The following is a 23,149-nucleotide window of genomic DNA, read 5'->3' as shown; positions in this document are numbered from 1 at the left end:
ACAGACTAGGTGGTAGGCTCATCCTCCAGATGGTGGTTATATTCACCACTGAGGAAAATCTTCTTGTTGGCCATCATCTCTGAAGAAGGGCCTCCAACTTCCTGAGCTCCCAAAGGCTGCCTCCAAGGCTGAAATTGTTGATCTCAGATTGACCATTTAAAAAAAAAAAAAGAAATGTAAAGCAGAATAAACAATTTGGAGCCCAAGACCCCAAGCTCAGCTCACCAGAAAATCATTAGCAAAGTTACCTATAATCACAACTTTACATACATAATTTATCCCACTCACTTTGTTTTTCTGAACTTTCCCTCTTCAAATTCTAATTTCTTCCCTAATTTCATTCTACTCCTCTTCTTTTGCAGCCAAACTAGTCTTTTGTATCAACTGATCCTTAAACTCCACTTTTAGTCTTCTCACCAAGCATCCTGACCTAGGTATGTCAGGTTACAAGGCTTTTTCCTACTATACCCACAAGGCATAGTGAGGGTGGTATTTGTGTACGATGACCCCTCACTTTAATCAAGCCTGGGTAAATTATGACATCACTTTTTTTGATGTTGTGGTCTTCTTCAATACTGGAGGATAACTGCTACTACTGCAATCTCCTTCATCTCCCTCTGAATCCTTCTTTCAAGTCCAACTCAAGGATTCCTTCTTCCCCAAACTTTCCTTGATCCCCTTAATTAATAATAATGATAACAGCTAGCATTTATAGAATCTTGAAGGTTTGCAAGGGTTTTTTAGGGATCTTTTCTTTCTGAAATTATCTTGCTTTTATCTATGTAAGTTTAGAAGCAATAAAGCAAAAGTTCCCTAAGGCAGAGATGGATTGCTTCTTTTCCTAGAATAGTACCTTACAAGTAGATACTTAATGAATGTCTCTCAAATTAAATTCCATTTTCAAACATTTATTAAGAAATAGTCTGTAGGTTTTCCTCTTTCATTGGGGGAAATTTTTGATGAGCCTGACTTCCTGGCATGAAATACCAGACTTGTGAAATACCAACAGTATCCCTTCACTAGAAGGCTTGTCTCTTATTGGTTCCAAACTGGTAAACCAACAGACAGCTGCCTTTTCAGAGGCACGAGTATCAGAAGGTGGGAGTTGGGAGGGGATTTTGGAGATCAGTTGCTCTGATAGTCTCATTTTGCAAAGGAAGAAATTGGGAACTAGAATGACAAGGAATTTGCCAAATTCATGTCTTGTCATTTTATTTTTTTCTTTCTCTCTTTTTCTTCCTTCTTCCTTTCTTACTCTCTCTTTGTTTCTTCCTTCCTTTCCTTTTTTCTTTCCTCTCTCATGCCCTTCTTCCTTATCTCCCTTCTTTCTTTCTTTCTTTCTTTCTTTCTTTCTTTCTTTCTTTCTTTCTTTCTTTCTCTCTCTTTCTTTCCTTCCATTCTTCCTTCCTGTTGGCTTTCTTTTTTCTCTCTTTTTCTTTCTTTCTTGCTCTCTTTCTTCCTTCTTTTCTCTCTTTCTCTCTTTCTTTCTTTCTTTCTTTCTTTCTTTCTTTCTTTCTTTCTGTCTTTCTTTCTGTCTTTCTGTCTGTCTGTCTGTCTGTCTTTCTTTCTTCCAAGACTTGTGATTTCACCTATCTAGGGATTTCCTAGTGTACATCACAGATGTCCACAAGAGAACTGGAGAGTTACCTCTGCCACTGAGAAGTTAGGTACCTTCACATTCACACAGTACACCTGGGTCCTTTTGACTCCAAAGTTTGTCATTTGTTGACTCCACCACTTTGCCTCCCATCCAAACTGATGTGATGTAACCTATGGCCCAAGACCCCTCAGGACTGGGAAAACAGGAAGTGTGTCTAATTCTGGAATCTGAATCCAAAAGGGATTATGATTGTTGACTCATGCTCCTACCTAGTTAGTTTTGGAAAATTCCCTAATATTCCCATGAAATCATGGAATGACTTGAATCAAGATTTCCTCTGTAAGGAGAAAAGAGGACTGGTCAATGAGGGTCATAGAAAAGACTTGATCAGATGAATATTCTCTCCGAGTCTCCCCCCCTCAATCCATCTCTGTCCCTTCTTAAGCCTTTAAGTGGGGGAAGAGGGAGCAGTGGCCTTCTGTTGGTCCTGCCTGCCTAGACTCTCCAACTGGGCCTCTGGGGGTCCAACAAATGGATTCTGTGACAGAATTTGCCAGTTGATGCAGCAACCAAGGCTGGTAAGGAACCAGTAGCCTTGAGAAGAGACCTGCATGACTAAGAGAAAAGTAGATCAAGCTAGCACATAAGACACCATGTTCTGCAAGCAAAGGAATGACTCCCTTCAGTAACACAACCCTCAGAAGTGAACTCGATGGGGGAAAAGGGGGTATGAAATGTTGGAAGTTACTATTTAAACGCTGAGTCCACTCTCCCCAGGGACTAAAGTGATAAAGCAGAATTGATTCCCAGTGTTGGAGGATTTGGGGTTTTGATATATCTTCTTTTTTATTAAAAAAAATTTATGTAAGCAATCTACTTTTCTTTCCCTCTCACCTCCTTACCCCTTAAAAAAGAAAAAGTACATATGCATATACACACACACACACACACACACACACACACACACACACACATATATATATATATATATATATATTATATATATATATATCATTCCATGTACCAAATATAAATTAGGGATGGAACAGTCTTGATTTTGTCCCACAAAGAATGCAAAGACACAAAAAATTCATAAAAACATAAGTAGATATACCAATAGATGTAGTAGTTTCATATATATATATATATATATATATATATATATATGTATATATATGTATATATAGTCCATTGACTCTCTTAGCAATTTTGGATTGCTTTAGGACCAATGCTTTGGAATTCTAGTGACTCTTTCTCAGAATCCTACACAAACCAGAATTCTTTAAGAAACTAAACATTAGGGGCGGCTAGGTGGTGTAGTGGATAAAGCACCCGCCCTGGAGTCAGGAGTACCTGGGTTCAAATCCGGTCTCAGACACTTAATAATTACCTAGCCGTGTGGCCTTGGGCAAGCCACTTAACCCCGTTTGCCTTGCAAAAAACCTAAAAAAAAAAAGAAAGTAAACATTAGGGACTGCTGAACTAGCAATCCCTTTCCAATTGAACCTATATTATACAAGTAACTGATGGTACTAGCAGAAAGGGTAGTGGCCAATGTAATTGGGTATAGAAATCTATCTTACCCTAGAGGAAAAATAGAAGAGAAAAGGGATGGGAGAAAGGGGACAGGGGCATGAGAGGGGGGTGTAGATGATAGAAGAGAGGGAAGATCATGGGAGAGGGTAGTCAGATACAACATACTTTTGAGGAAAAGCAGGGAGAAAGGAGAGAGAAAAGAATAGATGGGGGTGGGGAGGAAGTTGTTAACAATAGCAACTGTGGGGAAAAATATTGAAGCAATTTCAATGATGGACTTATGATAAAGAATGCTTTCCACCCCAAAAGCAGAGCTGATGGTGTCTGAATACAGACTGAAGCACAATTTTTTTTTTCTTGAGGTTTCTCTTTCTTTGTGGGAGGAGATTATATTTACTTTTACAATATGACTATTGGGGGTGGCTAGGTGACTCAGTGGATAGAACACCGACCCTGGAGTCAGGAGGACCTGAGTTCAAATGTGACCTCAGACACTTAATAAATAGCTAGCTGTGTGGCCTTGGACAAGTCACTTTAACCCCATTGCCTTACAACAACAACTACAAAAACCAAAAAAAAAAAAACCCCTACAATATGACTACTGTAGTAATGTGATAAAAATAAAGGTAAAATGCTTAAAAAAAAAAAAGAAATGGCAGTGTCCAGTCTATGAAATGGCTTTAGTTATTCCCTTAAAGAAGTCATGTTGATTTCCTTTATTCTCTAAGAAACTCTCTTCTGAAGAAATCTCTTTCTAGAAGATTTGCATTTGGATTCTTGAACTTGGGAGCTACTTACTCACAAGGCAACCCTCACAAAGTTGAGTAACTGAGTGACATGGGAACTCATCTGTTTTTGCTATATGCTTCATATTCAGCAAAAAACAATGGGGAGGGGAAAGAAACGAATGGGAAAGAACACTCTCAAGATATCCTCTCAACTGATAAATTCTGAGTACAGATTGAAGCATACTTTTTAAATTTTATTTTTCTAATTTTTAATAGCATGGAGATTAATATGGAAATTTGATTTGCATAATGTCACATGTATAATTGATATGTATAATTGATTCTTGCCTTCTCAAAGGGTGGCATTGAGATTGGAAGGGGGAAGAAAATTTGAAACGCTAAAAAAATGAAAGTTAAGAATGAATTTTTAAAAAAAGATGTCTCTTCTCAGGTCACAGGCTAATAAATCTTTACATTTGCTATGTATTTTTGATATAAATTATCAACAACTACCGAGATGGACCATGGGAGGACAAGGATATCTCTCCCTTCCAATTTTGCTATAGTATTCCCAAAGAAGACTCAAGAAAAGGAGTGAAGGAATGAACTGGGCTGTCCATTTGCTTTTATAACTTATGGAGAAGGATAATTCCCCTAAAAAGAGTTCATCCTCCTGAGCATTAGTTGATCCATCATTAGGAGTCCCCATCCCCAAGAGTGTTCTAATTTCATTGTTTTTGTCCGGGATGTTATCATTCTTCCAGTCACCCAGGTTTGCCTCCTAGGAGTCATTCTCCAAGTTTTACTGTCCCTTCCCTCTCTGTACCAAATCACTTGCCCAATCTTATTGATTCCACCTCTCCAGACTGTCTCTCATCCAGTCCCTTCTCTCCACTGTCAGGACTATCATTCCTGCCTTCATTGCTTTTCTCTTAGTTATCATCACAGCCTCCTAATTGAACTACCTGTTTCAAGTCTATCTTCTTTACAATCTAACTTCCAAGTAACTGCTATCAATATTCCTAAAACTCATTTCGTGAGAAATAACCATGGATTCCTATTGCCTCTAGGACAAAATGGAAATTTCTTTGACCCTTTATCCATTCACAGTCTGATTTCAAGTTATTTTTCTGTACCGATTTCACATTATTACTTTTCATGTACTCTACATTCCAGTCAAACTGGTTTATTTGCTGTTCCTCATATGTGACATTCCATCATCCATCTCCAAGTCTTTGCACCATTGTTCTCCTTCCTCACCTCTACTTCTTGGAATCTCTGACTCCTTTAAAGATTCCATCTGAGAACCACCTGCCACAAGAGGACTTTCCTGATCCTTATTATTCTATATTTATTTATCTGCACATATTTTATTTCCTCTATCTCAACCAATGGATGTATGAAAGGAATTATTTGAAGGGATTATTTTTTCTTTTTGTCTTTGTATTTGCATGACTAGCATATGACTTTCCATAGAAACTTAATAACTACTTGTTTAACTGAATTGAAGTAATTAAGCATTTTGCATACATATTCTTTCAGTGACTCTCTTAACTCACCCATAGTAGCATTCCCTTCCTTGGTAGAGATGCTGATCTTATTCAGGGTTATGTTTCTTTAAGTTATGCCATAAACTCATCACAGAAGATCTAGTCAAAGTACTAGTGACCTTTATTTCTAGATATTGATATGTCTGTCTGTTGTGTATTTATCTATGAGTGTGTGTTACTGTTCAGTCATAGTCTGACTCTTTGGGACATCATATTAGGGTTTTTTGGGCAAAGTTACTGGAGTGGTTTGCCGTTTCCTTCTCCAGATCATTTTACAGATGAGGAAACTGAGTCAAACAGTTTACAAAACTAGTAAATATTTGAGGCTAGATTTGAGCTCAGAAAGCTTCCTGACTCCAAGCCAGGGGTTCAATTCACCGCACTGCCTAGGTGTCCCAATTAATACACACAATATGCACATTTATATATACATATAGGTATATATAAAACTGAATCTAATCTCTATACAGGGGTTCCTGGGAAGAACTTCCTCTGATAAAGAAGATTGGTACCTTCTCTGCATTTCTGCTATTCGTGGTCTTAGAGAATTATCTCAGGACCCTGAGAAGTTAAGTGATTTTCCCAGTGTCACACAATCAGTATATATCAGACAGAGAACTTGAACCCAGGCCTTCCTCACTTCCAGTTTTTCCATGACCAGTAACATGCCATTTTCATTTTACAATCATAATGGAAAAACATTAGTCCGCATTTTTCTACTGCTTAAAGTTTTACTAAGTCCTTTCCTTAAAACCATCCTTTGAAGCTGGCAAGGCAAGAGTTATTTTCATTTTATGAAGAGAGAAACAGAAATCAGAGAGTTAAAGGCACTTTCATAGCAGATTAGTGATATTTGGGTCTCTCATTTTCCACTGCAGAGTTCTTTCTACTTCCGCATTGTCTCCCATAGAATTGGGTGTAAATATCTTTTATATATCTATTATGTAACTCTAATGTATCTTTTAAAATTTTTCCCTAATATATTTTTGTTTCATTAAATATTTAGCAATTATATGTAAAAATGTTCTAACATTATTTTTAAAAATTTTAAACTTCAAATACTCTCCCTTCCTTCTTCCCTCCTCTCCCTTCTCCTTCAGAAGACAAACAATTCAATATAGATTATATACATTAGATTTTTTTTTTTAATGTAGAGCATCTACCCCAGAGATGCTCTAAATTTACTTAATTCAGACCTTGGCAAGATCATGATAGTATGCCAACATCTGGAAGAAGTGAGGGATTAATCCTTTATAAGGTTGTCTGGAGACAAATGCCTCCCCTCCTTTTCTCAAGGCCTAAAAAAAGGAATATAGTAGAAAAGGTAGGAGTGATGAGTGGGGCAGAACAGATGCACAAACACAGCCAGAGTGGTATGTCTGTGGAACGTGTATATCTATGTGAGTATGTGGAAAATTCCAAAAGATTTCCCAACTCATTTGGTCTAAATGATAAAATATTCATGGAATGTCAGAGCTAGAGAGGTCTTGAACTCTATTGAGACAACCCTCTCATTTAATAGAGGAGGAAACTGGGGTCCTCAAAGCATAAAACATTTGCTCAGCCTCTTTCAAAGTTCAGCTCAGAGTCAAAACAAACCCCCCAAAACCACATCTCAAACCACTTACAGCTAACACCTTCCTCATCAGTCAGAGGCTTCCACCCTGGAAGTGAGTACTGCATCTTTTCTCAGGGTCCAAGGTTGGCAAGCTCCTGCATGGCCCATCCTGGCAGGAGAAGAGGCTGGAAGGTAGATGTGATGGGGGTTGGTGGGGAGATGGGCAGAGGCAGGGAAGTTGTAGAGTTGAGTTGTGCAATATTTCCCTAAGGGCCAGTGAGCATCCAACTCCACTTACTTTGCCTACCCAAAGTCACTTTCTGGCTAACTTTTTGCTAAGCAGTGCCAGGAGATTATGACTAGTTTATTTTTTCCTAAACAGTGACAATTATGTAAAGGAATCTCAATCCTGTCTATGGTAAATTGAATGTTCCTGGAAGAAGGAAGAGGAGAGAAGTGTGGGTGGCTCACTTAATTGCCAAGTCTAATGAACTTTTCTCAATCCTCAACCTTCTCTGTTGACATAATTGATCATTGGGTTATTCTCTCCTCTCTGGGCTTTTATGGAATATTTCTGAACTGGTTCTTCTTCTTTCTGACAATTCCTTATCAATCTTTTTTGCTGGTTCCATGCCATTCTCTTTAAAGGAGAGTGCCTCCTTAGGTTCTGTCCTGGACCTTTTCTTTTCACTCTCTATTATCCCTCTTTGGCAACCTGATCAGATATTCTGAGATTGATTATTTCTCTATAGAGGATTTCCAAATCTATAAATCTTTCTATAGAGGATTCTCAGATATCCTGACTCTTGAGCATCTCATATTGGATGTCCAGTTTCAAACTCAACAAGTCTAACACAGAACTCATTATGTTTTCCCCCAAACCTTCTTCTTCTCCATACTTTCCAGTTGCCAAGGTCCATAAATTTGGGGTCATTCTTAACTCTTGGCTTAACCTCAACATCCAATCTATTGCCAAATCTTATTTCTACCTTCACATCTCTTATCCTCTTCTCTCACAAAGCCACCACCTAGGTGAGACTCTCATCACTTCTTACTTGGCCTAAAATATTGAAATTGTCTCTAATTAGTCTTGCCTCTTTTTTCCCCCCACTCCAATCTTTCCTGCATAGTTTTTAGCCATAATAAAGGTTTAATAAATCAAAGTCAGGGGGTTAGCCACTGGCAACTGTCTTTTAGATGATGCTAATAAAACTTTATCTTTTAAAAGAAAAGACAAGTTTGTGGACCAACTGAAAAAGTGAACAACTATTTGTGTTCCCCAGGTAAGAAAGCTTAGGGGGAGGGCAATCAACAAATGAAGTTAAACAGCAGCAGCAACTGCAGTAACATTCTTTTTACCTTCTAATGTTTGCAGCGAAGAAAGAATTGAAAATGAAAAAGTTGGAAAAAGCAAAACAAGAAAGAGGGAGACTCAGAGTGAACACAGGGAAAGGCCCAAGAAGGGAGGCAAGACAACAGAATCTTTACAAAGTGAGACTTTGGGTAGGAGTCATGCATGGTAAGGGCCCCAGACTGGCACACCAGAATATTGTATATCTATTATACCTGTATGCACCATTCCAGAGCCACATATACAGTAGATGCTTAATTAACGTTCATTTGATGTAGTTTGGTGTTGTGTGTAGATTTGGAACTCTTGAGTTAGAATTCTGTCTCTGATATTCACTTGCTGTGTGATCATGGGCAAATTATTAACTCTTCTAACCTGGTTCTCCATTTGTAAAATGGGGGATAATAACTGCCTTAAGAGGCAATGGAGAGGGGTGGCTAGGTGGCACTGGAGTGGCTAGGTGGCACAGTGGATAAAGCACCAGTCCTGGAGTCAGGAGTACCTGGGTTCAAATCCGGCCTCAGACACTTAATAATTACCTAGCTGTGTGGCCTTGGGCAAGCCACTTAACCCCATTTGTCTTGCAAAAACCTAAAAAAAAAAAAAAAAAAAAAGAGGAGATGGAGAGAAGGCAGACCTTGGAGTCAGGGAAGCCTAGGTTCAAGTGCTATCTCTGATCCATATTGTCTATGTGACTATGGACAGGTACTCTCTGATAGGAATTCTCTGATAGGAGTGGCTTAATTTATAAAGCACTATGTAGTCACAATCTGGTCTTACCTGTTTTGAAAACAAACAAATATTTTAACACCTACTTTACTTGGTTTTCATGCTAATAAAGTGAGATAATATATGTAAGGAACCTTATAAACCTTAAAGAACTCTCTGAACTGCAGTGATTGTTTTTTATTGAATTGAATTTTCTATGTATCTTTGGGCAAGTCTTTTCCTTAGACATATATAAAACAAATGGCCATATATAAACACACTTCTACATAGATGCATCCACAATGTACATGAAGCACAAGAATACAACCTCTAAGCTTGAATGTGAGTCCCATCAGACAGATTGGCCCAGGTTCAAGGTTCTCTATGAGTCTGCATCCCTTTGATGTTTACTTTTACCAGTCAACCTTTTATTCACTTTTCTTACAATTTGGTCCCAGACCTTAGCTCTCAAATGAAACTTCTTTCCAAGGTTGCTCCTGCTCTGCTAATTGTTAAATCTCAGTCCTCATCTTCCTTGATCTCTGTTTTCTCCTATTTATTCTAGCCTTCCTGGTTTTGGGAGACAATTTTCTCTCTTGGTTCACCTTCCACCTTTCTGGTAGCTCCTTCTTTGCTGGGTCATCCATCATGTCCTGTCTCCAAACCAACAGTATTCTGCCAAAGGCTATATCCTGGTCTCTTTTCTCTCTTTATAGCCTCTGTTTCTTGGAGATTTTATCAACTTAGGTGGATTCAATTATCACATTTATGTAGAGACTCCCAGATCTATAGTTCCAGCCTTGGTCCCTCATCATAATTGTCTTGTAGGCATTTCCAATTGGATGCCCCAGAGATCTTATACTTAACCTACCAGAACATAACTCTTTATCCTTCCCCCAAACTCACCCAAGTACTTAATTTGCTTGCTTTTGGGGGGAGTTCTAACATTCTTCTAGTCAGGTTTGCAACTTAGTCAACCTCACCCCCGTGGTGCAAAGGGTAGAGTGCCAGGCCTGGAGTAAAGAAAACTCAGTTTCCTAAGTTCAAAGCTTACTAGCTGTGTGACCATGGGCAAGTCCCTTAACCCTGTTTGCCTCAGATTCCTCATCTGTAAAATGATCTGAAGAGGGAAACAGCAAATCACTTTAATATCTTTTCCAAGAAACTCCCAAATAGGGTCATCAAGAGTTGGACTTAACTTCACAACAGCAACAACAAAGAAAAATAGCAACAGTCATTCCCTTGAATGTCTGGTGTATCTCCCACAGATATACATAGCATTAAAAAGTGTGGAGGAGCTTACACAGAGAATTTGTGTTGCCAGGCCAGACATCTATACAAATTCCTCTCCAAAACACATGGACAAAGATGACATGCTTGTTATCTTTTCATCTCTTTGCATCCAGTCTCTTCCCACTTAGTTCTACCTTTATCTTTCAAAATAATCTTTCTAATGCATGTCTGATTACATTGTTCCCCTCTTCAGAAAACTTATAGGACAAAATTTGAACTCTCTTCCCAGATATTTAAGAATCCCCCACAATCTATTTCCAACTTTCCTTTTTCATCTTATTCTATATACTTTCCTCTATGTCCATGCATTCTAAATTCTACCTGCAGGTTTGGGGGCAGGGGATAGATCTTTATCATAGACATGTGATTTGTAAACAGAGGATGGGGAGAAGATTAACTCGACTGGAGTGTAAAGTTCATGAGAAGACATAGGAAAAGTGATATGGGGAACTGCCTTCCATGCCTAAATTGTCCCTGTCATGTCCCCAAGTATTCCATTGGATAACCATTAACTATAGACTCCAAGGGCTGACTCCAGGTGGCTCCATTCCAAACCCAATCTAGTCAAATGCAGAATTCTGGGTTTTCCTTGCCCAATGTTGGAATGCTCTCCATTCTGAGGCTAGACAGGTAATTTTGAAGATGTTCCATGGATCTCAAATTCTTTTCTTTTGACTAAAGACAGATCTTCCTGAACTCAGGAATCCATGGTGAGAGAGAGCTCAGTTATGGGTTGGACAAGAGAATTCAGTCTTAGAGGGAAATCAACTTTAAAGTAGTCCTAGATGTATCAGGGAATTTGGTTGCAGGGTAGGCAGTGGTTGTGGATGGTAGCTGAATTAGATTGTGCAAGGATTTAGGGATATTTTTCTGGGCTTCCCCCCTTAGGTCACAGACAGTTCTGGTTATCCCCTTGCTCTCTGGAATGCATTCCCTCCCTTATCTTGCAAGTACCCTCAACTTAGAGCCAATTACACTCAAATGCACCAGGATATGGGTTCAACTCTCCCTGACCTTGCTCCTGTTGCTCCATTGACCTAAGTTTCCCCTCCAGTCTTGTCCTGTTGATAGCCTATCAAAACCTCTAAAACCAGCTCAGAAATCATTTCATAGAGCAGTTTTCCAAATTATTATGTGGATTTAAGACCTAAGTAGGGTGAGAGAATTTTAGAGAAGACTAAAATCATTGGAAATTTACAAATACATCCACTTCTTTTTTGATAATCACAAAATTAAAATCAAAGTTCATAAAAGTTATCAGATTCAATTTTTTCCAATTGACATTGAATATAAGGAGTGGTATGTGATTATTTACTATGTTACATACAAATGAGGTCAAATTTTAGCAGGAAGGATAGAATCTGGAATGGGTAGGATTTGCTGATTTCATCTCTAGATAGTATATAAGTTGATAACCCAGATGAATTATGCCCTTTTGCTGTTTTTAAATGTGTAATGTATTATTTATTATTTAAATGTGTAATGTATACACTGTTCAAATTGGACAATCTTGATGTGAAAATTAAAATTTCCAAACATTTACTATATTTCTAAACATCATTCATTTTGAGTTTCCTAAAAACATGCAACTCTTTAAAAATTTGAATAATTCAAGAACTGTTGTAGATATTCATTTGAAAAGGTTCAACAATTAAACCAAATTAATTGTTTTAGATGTTTTATTGTAAAGCATTATTATTATTATAAATTTTTACTGATATATATCTTATTTTTAGGTTACCTATATTTCCTAATGTATTTTCCCTCCCCACACAGAGAGTCATTCTTTATAACAAAAGCTAAAAAAAGATGGAAGAAAATAGTTCAGCAAAACTCAACACCACATCAGAAAAGTCCAACAATATCTGCAGTGTTCTACATGCATTGCCTTCACCTCTTCAAAGAAGGAAAGAAGATATCTTTTCATGGCTCTTCTTTGGGGTTCAAACAGTTTTCAATTTCAATTATTTTATTATTGTTGTTATTATTTTCAGTTTGCATTGCTGAAATCATTGTGGACATTCTCCTCCCCCCCACATTGCTCACTTCACTTTGCAACAGTTCGTATATTCTTCCTATTGTTTTTGTATTCGTTATTTTTGTTGTTTCTTAGACACATTCTATTACAACATCTTACCAAAATTTGTTTAGTTATTCCCTAGTTAAAGAAGAGAGAGACAACTAGGTGGCTCAGTGGATGGAATACTAAGCCAGACCCTGGGCAAGTTACTAAATCTTGTTTGCTTCATTTCCTCATCTGCATAATGAGCTGGAGAAGGAACTAAAAAGTCATTCTGGTATCTTTGCTAAGAAAATCCCAAATTGGGTCTTGAAGAGTCCAATTAACGACAAAGTTGAGGCAGATCTACTGGGTTTTTTTTTTCTGTTTTGTTTTGGTTTTGTTTGCTTGTTTTGCTGTTACAGAAGTGCTACTATAAATATTTTGGAGAAAATAGAATTTTCTTTTTCTCATTGATTTCCATGGTCAAAAGGTATGAATATTTTAGTCACTTTCAATTCATAATTCCAAATAGTTTTTCAGAATACTTGAACCAATTTACTCTTCCAACATGGACTAGATTTTTTTTTAAAAATCATCTTTGCAAGTTTGTTGGATAACAGCAGCAATTTCAGAGTTGTTTTGATTTGGTTTTTTTGGAACATTTTTTTCATGTGGGTGTTTGTTTACATTTCTTCTGAGAATTACTCATAACTATTAGGGAATAACTTGTTTTTTTTCATATTTCTCTTAGTTGTGAAGAAGCAAAAGAAAATACTTCCTTTTTTGTTTGTCTAGATATGTTAAGAAATAACATTTCTTAATACTGAGACTCTTTTCAGGTTTAGGCCTTTAGGAAAGGAAGTATAGTAAAAGCTAAGGCTTTTCTTAGGGGAAATGTATTAAATGGATTTATCTTCATTCTTGTCTAGATAAGACCATTACCTTCTTACCCCTGGAAGTGGGTAGTGTCTTCTTTAGCATTTTCTACTAAGAGATTGATCTCAGGGAGACAACTGTTTTCAGTCCTTGGAACCATGAAAGGACAATTCTGATATGTTACTCCCAAATTATATTTTAACATACTATGACCTTTTCCTTACTCAGTATTCTCATAAATGTCACCTTATATTGGATTGTACTAGTTGTGTGTCCCTGGACAAGTTACTTTACTTCTGTTTGCCTCAGTTTTCTCATCCATAAAATGAGGTTAATAATAGTACCTATCTCTTAGGGTTATTATGTGAATCAAATGAGATAATATTTTTAAAAGCATCTTAGCACAGTGTCTAGCACATATAAAATCATAAAGGTCTTAGCATAATATTTGTCACATAGCAGGCACTATGGAAATGATAAATATAATTATTGTCCTTGTTATTACTATTCTGCATTCAATCTTTTTGAGATACCTTGCTTTGGTTGAAGTATATGAAAAAAATCTGGCCTCACCCAGATATGTAGTTAGAAAAGGAAGGAGAGTTGAATAGTTTTTTAAATTGATCATGAATATTCTTCTTTGATACTACAAAAAATCATGAGATTAGTTGCTATGTGGAATCATATCAATGAGCTTATGATTTCTATTATTCTAAAGTTCATTGATGTATCTTGTACTTTAAAATGAATCTTTTTTACCCAAGCATAATTTTGTAACATCATGCATAGATCATTTGGAAAATATTATTTCACTGAGTTATACAGAGCTTCCATTTTCATTACACAACATAAATATATTTAAAAACCACATTCATAAATATCTCACTGATCTCATCAGAAAAGTCTCTGAGTATTGGGAAGCTGTCAAATTTACTGTAGAGGGTACAAGCTTCCCAAAATTCTCATTTTTTGCTTGAAAACTCAAATCTTATTGCTGGCAACAAATAGTTGTTTTTCTTAAAGTGACAGACTCACTTTGTTCATTTTAGAGAGAAAATGTGTGAGAAGTACTGAATAACCATAATTTATTTGTCACTCACTCTTTCAAATAAAAATCTAAGGAAGTACACAAATGCTTTTCCTTGACACACTTTTGAATATTGAGTAGAAGCACTTTATGCTTACTTCCCATTTTGTGACATGGAATATTTAAAAGATGAGTATTGATTTATTATATTAAAATTCTTAATTAAAATTTTAAATACTCAAAAAGATAGCTATTGAGTAATAACTTTTATTGCTTTATAAAGACCAGTTTTAAGTAAAACCAGTTAAAAAATTACAAGGATATGGTAGTAAAAGAATACAATAGACTATTGATAAGATGGGGTTCTTGCTAAGGTAACCAACAGTTATCTAACACTGTTCAAAACAGTTGTTCTAGGATAAGTCATGAAATTCCAAAAAGTGATTCAACATTTTGAATATTTCAAAACAGATCATTTGTATTTGTTGCCAAACATTCACATGAAGAAACATTTCTCATGAATAAGATGAAGTCAGTGCTGATACTGGACAAACATGAACAAAACAAGTCTGGCCACACCCATTTGTAAAGCAAAAGTATAATTCTGTGGATGGGATATTAAATCAGTTTACCAGTTTTCAGGTCTGAAGCTAACTTTTTAATGCACACATTTCGCAAACTCTGATGTATTCCTGAGAGAGAAAGAGAGTGAAAAAGGCAATTAACTTATTAGTATTATTATGAAAATAGTTTTGATTTCCTGGAATCCCTAAAAAGGATTTGGAGACCCCCTAGAAGACTTCTGCAAGGCATTTTAAAAATATTTTATCCTCATTTTATCCTCACAACAATCCAGAGAGGTAATTGCTATTATTATCCTCACTGGGCATTGTGTGATTTGTCCAGGAATCACACAGCTAATAAGAGTCTGAGACCAAATTTGAATTCAGATCTCCATAACTCACAGTCCAGAGCTTTACCCATTGTACCATCTATCTACTTCCCATTCCTGGTTTAAAATTTAATTTCAAATATTCTTTTGTTCAGATATCCTAAAATACAAAGTATTTTATATGATTTCAAAAATAAGAGGCTGATAAAAAAATAGAAATCAAAATGACATTTTTTGGTGTAGTCTCAAGACTAATCTCACATTTATTTTTTTTAATTTTTTTTTCACATTTATTTTGAGAACTTGAGATACATACCTCTTTTATCTTATCAAAAATTTTTCATTTCTTTAAGATCATTTTAATTACATTCCCAGAGGAAACTTGTGTAATTGAGATTTATATCCTATCATAATAAAAAAGATGATATAATAAAATGAGCATTAACTACTCATTAGGTTTGATTTTTTTTCTTTTGAGGTTCTTCCTTCAGTTGATACTATATGAATATAAAGGAATTTCTTTTTCATGCAGAAAAGGGCCCAATAATGAGAATGTTAAACTAATTGTGAAAATTTGCCCATGCCAGGTGATCTCCTTATGAGTTCCTTGCTGAATAAGAAGGGAATCAATAAGAAAAAATTAACAACTATGGGTTAGTAGCAACCTTTAAAAGTCATCTCACTGGGTCCAGAGACAGACTCAAAGAGGAATCTAACTCCTGACAAATATTTAGGAGATTCTTGGAGCTAGAAAAGGGGAAACTGTAAGAAACCAGGTAAAGTTGGGAAAGCTGGTAATAGTCACCCAAAAAGGAGCCATACTTCTGAGAATGAGGCTGTGGGAGTTGAACCTTGAGGCCTGTCAGGACAGACTCTCTGTTGGTGTAATGCAAACTACCGCCAATCTGAAAAGAAAAGGAAAAAAAGAAATCAAAACTGAAATAACTGTGGACACTAAGATAATGATTCTCTCTTTTCTTTTCTTTAGCTCTTTTATGGGAATTTGAAACTTTCCTCTGGATATAGGTGAACTTTTCTTTGCCTTATTGTTTGTCTTTAGAAACAGTATTAAATACCACACTTAGTGGTCTGTGTGTACTTACATTTCCAGAGAAGAGAAAGAGATAACTTTAATACTGATCTCTTTTACCAGATGCACCGTCTCTGGCTGGGGTCTCAACACTAACAAAAATAAAAATAAAAATTACAGATTATTTGATATTATTTCTCAGAGTGGAGCTCTATATCTATATCCATATTTGTTTGTATATAAATATATATGTAGATGCACACATATGTATATGCCAGGAAATCTGTTTAGGCAATGAGTTAACAATGAGGAACAAATAGATATGGTTGAACAATGCTGATCACTCTCCCATTCCCTTAATATTGCTGTCCAAAGGATATAGTAAATTACAGCATGGTGTTTCTCTGTTAAAATTCTTAAAGATGTGCAATTCCATGAACTTCAGTAGAAAGGTGTTCACAAAACTCACAAAGAAATATGTTCCTTCTACTACTCCCTAAGTCACCCCATGGCATCAGTAATAAGATTAAATAAACATGCTGCAAAGGGGTAGATTTTGCTTCAAGTAAAGAAAACCTTTCTGACAACTAGAGCTTTCGGGAATGGAATGAGCCCCTCTGGAGGTTATGGACTCCTGTCTTTGGAGGTTTTTAAGCAGGGACTGGATGACTACTTATTGAAGTTATGGAGAGAATTCTACGTAGGTACAAGATGGACTCGATGTGGATTATTGTTTGGTTAGCTACACTCAAGAAAGAAACACAAAACAGAAGAAGTAGTTAGGTCACTGAGATCCAGGCTCAAGACCCAGGACAATATGTGTGTGTTTGTGTGCATCTATCTATCTATTGATATCAATATCTATATAGACACACACACACACACACACACACGCACACACACATTTTTAGAAGCTGCCATATATTAGCAATTCAAATTTTTACAAGGGTGGGGGAAAAGGGTGCCTGCTTGTTCCCCAATTTTCATGGAAAATCCAAGGAGATAGACAGGAAAGAAGAGGGTAGAATAACTCCTTTTAAATTAGGTGTTCTTATACTTTTTTTAGTCATGTACCCCCTCTCAGAATAACATCTTAAAATGCATGAAGTATATAGGATTATGAAAGAAAAAATATTGAAATGATTAAAATACAGATATATGCAAATATATGCATTTGCTCACATATGTGTGCACCCCCACATAAACATATACCTTGTACAGGCATATTCATGGACACCCTAAGTGCATATATACACACATAACAAGTTTATGGACCATAGCCAAAGAACCTCTATTTTAATGAGGGTAGAGTATGCCCTACCTCCTCCATCCCTTTGGAGGGAGGGGGAACAAGAGACCACCCAGGTTTGCTGTGTTAGCTCTAATTGCCAAGCTGTTCAGGAATGAGTCCACCAGAAGTGGACTGGTCCAATAGAACAAAAGGGCAATCTTGACTGTTGGCGACCATTACGCAATGTACTTCCCTGTACCGTGGGACCACAGTTGCTAGAAGTAGAAGAGACCTCAGAAGCTGGTGGGTCCCACTGGGTCATTTTACAGAGATGGAATTGGAATGGAATCTGTCAGCAGCTTGGGGGTACTATTGGTGGGAGAACCAAGGCCCACTCCCAAGGTGGCTTCTGAGGCTACATCCATGCTAACTGGCCCCTAATGTCACCTGGGGTAAATTTGACTTTGCCCAGAACCATCTGACCTTAAGGCATTTGGACCTGGAACCCAGACTGCAGAGAAGTTTCTGCATCTGCAAAGTATCCAGAACCACAGACATGAAAAAAAGGACCAGCAGACTAATCCAGGAGTGGCCTACTTGACTTCCCTAGGCTGGGAAACCACCCAGCCTAGGGTGGTTGTCACACTGAGAGTCTGGGGGAGTGTCTCAGGAGGGAGAAAGGGACGCTAGAGGCAGCTCCAAGTTGACTTTGGACCTTGACCCTCGAGCTGCTTCTTGTCCTTCTGGGATGGCTGGGGTGGGGGTGGGGACAGAGAAAGCAAAGGAGGGATGAAGGTCACCTTCTATGGTCCTTCAGTCCATAGCTACCCCTTCTCATTCTTCAGGAGTTATTTCCAGTGACAGAGCAGGGAGCCTTGGAGGACAGCCACAGGGCCAACAAGATGGCTAGAGCCAGTGGGGAGAGGATTGTAGAGGATACAGGAGGATGGGTAGGAATCAAAAATAAGTTGGGGCAGGGCCTGTCCTTGAAGACCTTGATAGAACTGCTTCCAGTTAATCAGTTAACCAGTCTTTTCTCACACGCACACACCCCACCCCTGCTTGTTCACCTATCCCATATTCTTGGATTCTGTGTGGGGAGACAGGTCAAGGCTCTGCTTCAAAGAAATCACAGGGTTTGGGGCAGAAGGTTAGATAAAGAGCAGACCCAGATCCAGTCCTTCCTCGGTGATGGAACCAGGTTTCTGAGGGGAGGGAACAGAGCTTCAAAGTCTCAAGGTCCCCTTCCAAACATTTTCAGGAAAACTTTCAAGGTCCCAAGAATTGCCATACTCTGGTCACCTATCTTGATGCCCCTTGTGCCCCCAAAGTGCATTGGGTTAATGTGGCACCTGAGAGGCTCTAGGAATGACTTTGATGAACCCAGATCTGGATTCAGAGCCAATCTAGGGGCTAAGAGGAAAGAATTGAAACATTTTTAAAAGAAAAAAAAAACTTTTAACAGGAAATTTGTGGCAGAGTTGGATTTTCAGCCAAAGCCTTCTGACCCTCAGCCATAAGATCACGGACTCCCAGACCTTTTTTATAGCAGATGCTCGGTAAATCTTTGTACTGACTAATGGTAATGATAATAAAAACAATAATAATCTGACATATCCTTGTTACTTTCCAACTGACAGATCCCATCCCCATTTAGCCGTCACTGGATTCTCATAAGCCCCTCAGTGAAAAAGTCAGAGCAGAGATGTGCCATTTGACAGCTGGGGCAAAAGAGGCCCAGAGAGGAAATGAGAACTTATTCACAATCAGATGATAGAGAACTGAGGAGGAGGCTTGGATAATGAGAAAGAGGGCAGAGTTTAAGGAGAAAACTCTGATCCTTTGGGTGTGTATGAGAAAGGTTTCTTTGAGTCCAACTGGTCAGGGTGTGCCAGACTCTGAGAATTCTTGAACTCTAGCTCTGAGAGGGGCGCCAGGCTTAGCCATGCCCTGCTGGCTGTTCCTTGGCACTGCTCCACCGGGCTCCTTATCTCCAGGTAGGCTCTTGGGGAAGCTTTTGCCCATGACCCTGGCAAGAGTTCAGTTTGTTTCTGTGGAGTGTAAGTGGCTTTGTTCCTGATATCTTATGCAAGCGGTGACGCACACGGCATCAACCTTGCAGCTCAGACCCTGAGGATGAGCACTCCTCCCACCCACAAATGTTGGAACATTCCAGGTTTGGGAACGTGGTTATGGGTATGTAAGCATGTGCCCCTTATGTATTTGTTTGAATGCACCTGTAAGCACACAAAGGAGCACTGTACACCTTAAGGTGGACATGTAGGTGGGCATACCTGTGTAGGGAGAAGGCATGTCCATGTGGGTAGATATTTGTATTATATGGAAGCAATTCATATGCACACAGCTGTGCAGTATATGATCTGTATGTATGGAGATACCTGTGTGGCACTACTAATCTTTGTAGGAGGAAGAGCCCTGGGTTGGGAGTCCAGTCTTGTTCTGTTACTTGTGATGTACCTTGGAGAAGATACCTTAGCCCCTGGGCTTCAGTTTCCTTTTCTTTCTTTTTTTTTTTTTGCAAGGCAATGGGGTTAAGTGGCTTGCCCAAGGCCACACAGCTAGGTAATTATTAAGTGTCTGAGACCAGATTTGAACCCAGGTACTCCTGACTCCAAGGCCAGTGCTTTATCCACTATGCCACCTAGCCGCCCCTCAGTTTCCTTTTCTGCAAAATGGAGATGAGCATCCTTGTTGAATTTTCCTTATAAGGATAATTTTAAGGAACAGAGAAGAAACTGAATGGAAGAGTAGTTTTTCAGCTTTGTATATGTGGTTCTACCTGGAGGCAGTTAGGTGGCAGAGTAAATAGAGTGCTGGACCTGGAGTTAGGAAGACCTGAGTTCAAATTCTGCCTCAGACATCTGTTAACTATGTGACCTTGGGCAAATTACCTAACCTCTGCCTCAGTTTCCCCAAATATAAAAAAGTGATAATAATAACCATTACCTCTCAGGGTTGTTGTGAGGATCAAATGAGATATTTGTAAAGTGTTTTCTCCCTCCCTCCCTTCATTTCTTATTCCTCCTCCCTTCCCTTCCTTCTTTCCTTCCTTTCTTACTTCCTCCTTTTCTCCTTCTGTTTCTTCCTTCCCTCTTCCCTCCCTCCTTTCCTTCCTTCTTCCTTTTCTTTCTCTCCCTTCCTTTCTTCCTCCTTCCTTCCCTTCCTTCCTCCTCCCTTCCCTCCCTCTCTCTCTCTCTCTCCCCCTTCTTTCTTTCTTTCTTTCTTTCTTTCTTTCGATTCAGGGAGAAGTTTGGGGTCTTTATGTTGATATTACACATTATTTCATTTCATCCTCATAAAAGCACTGTGAGATAGTTAGGCATTGTCTTATTAGTCCTATTTACAGAGGAGAACATTGAGCACAGGTGATTTGTCTAAGGTCACTCAGCTGGTGAGAACTGGAAGCAGACATCAAACATCCCCTGCTCAAACACTTGTGTCTTTGGGTTTGCTTCTCTCTGTACAGAGAGATTACATGGATTTGTGTGAGCATGAGTTGTTATGCCTGCCGCTCAGGGCTGGCAGGCAGCTCCTGCCCCCATACAAACCCCTCTTATCCCAAGGAAAAGGTCAGAGCCAGCGTCAGTCCAGCCCTGACAAGGTCGACTCCTCCGGCAAAGCCTGGGCTGGTGGGGGGTTGAAGGCTAGCATCAGGCCTGACACAGTCCCTCTCCCCCCACCCCAGGAGCATAGATGTCCAGGAACACGTTGGTGAAGAGCTGGTCTGAGTGGTAGGGAGAGGGTTGGCTATGACTGGAGCAAGTCTGAGAACTGAACTGAAATCTTAGGTTTAGATTCTAGGGCCTTTCAAGCAAAACCTACAATAAGAAAGAGTTCTTCAGTGTGTATAATATGAGACTCAGAATGGTCCTTGGACTCTAAGTCTATAGAATTCAGGGACTTGAGCTTTGGGGAGGTCCTGGGCCTCTTTAGCACCCTACTGAAATCTGTTGGACCTCTTAGAGTAATTTTTAAAAAATTCATAATTAAAAGAAATGTTGACTTTCAATCAGTGGCTAGTTATCTTTCTATATAAATATAATATACGTATAATATATATTCCATCTAGGATTCCCCCAAATTTGTCCAGAGTTCAGGTTACTCTAATAATATTTTTTTCACATTTTGTTCCTCACTTCCCCTCCTTGCCTCCAAAAGGATGTAGATCTGGGGTTATTATCCCTATTTGACAAATGATGAAGCTGAGGTCCAGAGAGGGTCAAGGACTTGGTTAAAGTTGCATAATGGATTAGTGCCCAAACTGGTACTAGCCAGAACCCAGGCCTCAAACCCAGGTCTTTAAGCCTGGATGATCAACCAAACAATACATCAAGACTTCATCTGTGGCATTTGCTAGTTCTTAAGGTGTAAATGTTCTCATTGAAAACTGAATAATCAGCCCTCAAAAGCTCCAGCACACCCTGGTTGGAGGTGATCTTCAAGGCCATCTAGTCTAAATTGTTCTTGAACCAAGGTTTCCTTTGCAACCTCTTGAACAAATGTTCATGTGCTTCTTGCTTGAAGATGGCTATCTGACACTGACCATTCCTCTATCCAGAGTTTTGTAAACTTATTTAAGAATTTTGATAACTGCATATCCACATAATTGGTTTCCTTTGTAATCTTGTTTTTGTTTTTTTTTTTTGCAAGTCAATGGGGTTAAGTGGCTTGGCCAAAGCCACACAGCTAGGTAATGATTAAGTGTCTGAGGCCAGATTTGAACTCAGGTACTCCTGACTCCAGGGCTGGTGCTCTATTCACTGTGCCACCTAGCTGCCCCCTTCCTTTGTAATCTTATGAACTTTATTTGTGGATAAAAAAACCTTCTTCTGAGGACGGGGGTCTTATGAACATGACTAGACTGCCCAAGGGGAGCATGAGACCCCAAAATGTTCAGAACTCCTGCCATGGTCTGAGCTAGAACTCATTGAGCTTGGTCCTGGGGTTAAGAGGAAAGGGAAGTAGGTGAGGAGACTATCCCTGTGTGAGTTTGAGATAGATTGAAAACAGAGGGCATGGAGCTGGAGAACCTCAAAGGCAGAGAGTTTTTGAGTGGAGAAGTGTGTAAGCCAAGGGTTGAACTTGTTGCAGAAGAGGACCAAGGACCTATAGGACCTGCAGCAAGGATGGAGGCATGGTATAAAGGAGGTGGTCACTTAATGTTGGTGGTGGTGGTAGAAGATGGGTCTGTATGAGGCATTGGGGAAGGAGGGTATACTAATTGCTTTCCCTAATTCCCTACATCATGAAAGTATCTCAGAAGAATCAGTGGAAAAATATAGCTGAAGAGAATAGGGACTGGGGGATGATTAGGACCATGTTTACTAAGTGGGGTGGGAGTGGGCAAGAACAATGGAAAGTTACCTTAACTGGTGCTCTTGGAGACTGATCTCACACTCACACCACCATGGTGAGGTGTGATTAGGGAGCTCATTGGGGAAGGATATTCCAAAAGGAGACACATATGATGCCTACAGGTCTCAGGGGTTGGGCAACTAGGGTGTGAGAGGGCAAGGGACAGGATATAAACTCTGAATGGGGGGAGCCTATATCCCTGTGTTCTGGTTTAGTGCTGAGTATTGGAATAAAATGAGACACCTGAAGATCCTTCAACAATGAACAAAGGGAGAATTAGCCATAGCACAAGGATAATACTGAGGACACCTCAAGCGGATTCAGCTGAGCCAAGTTCCCTTGCCTGAAGTTTCTGTCCCAGAGATTTTCTGTTTCTTCAACTGGCTCCATA

At 38.8% G+C, this 23,149-nt stretch overlaps 1 long non-coding RNA gene across 1 annotated transcript; it reads right to left on the bottom strand.

Moving 5' to 3' along the window:
* Nucleotides 1-14,534: 14,534 nt before the first annotated feature.
* Nucleotides 14,535-18,312, bottom strand: LOC141494929 (uncharacterized). The gene is made up of 4 exons (XR_012470586.1): nucleotides 18,183-18,312; nucleotides 16,225-16,303; nucleotides 15,944-16,026; nucleotides 14,535-14,921 (listed from the first exon to the last, which is right to left on the bottom strand). It is a non-coding gene; the product is annotated as an uncharacterized LOC141494929 (long non-coding RNA).
* Nucleotides 18,313-23,149: the final 4,837 nt, after the last annotated feature.

The sequence above is a fragment of the Macrotis lagotis genome, chromosome 8 (genome assembly GCF_037893015.1).
Source record: "Macrotis lagotis isolate mMagLag1 chromosome 8, bilby.v1.9.chrom.fasta, whole genome shotgun sequence".
NCBI classification, from domain to species: domain Eukaryota; kingdom Metazoa; phylum Chordata; class Mammalia; order Peramelemorphia; family Peramelidae; genus Macrotis; species Macrotis lagotis.
Note: the sequence above shows the minus strand (reverse complement) of the source record. Positions and strands in the feature narration are given on the sequence as shown.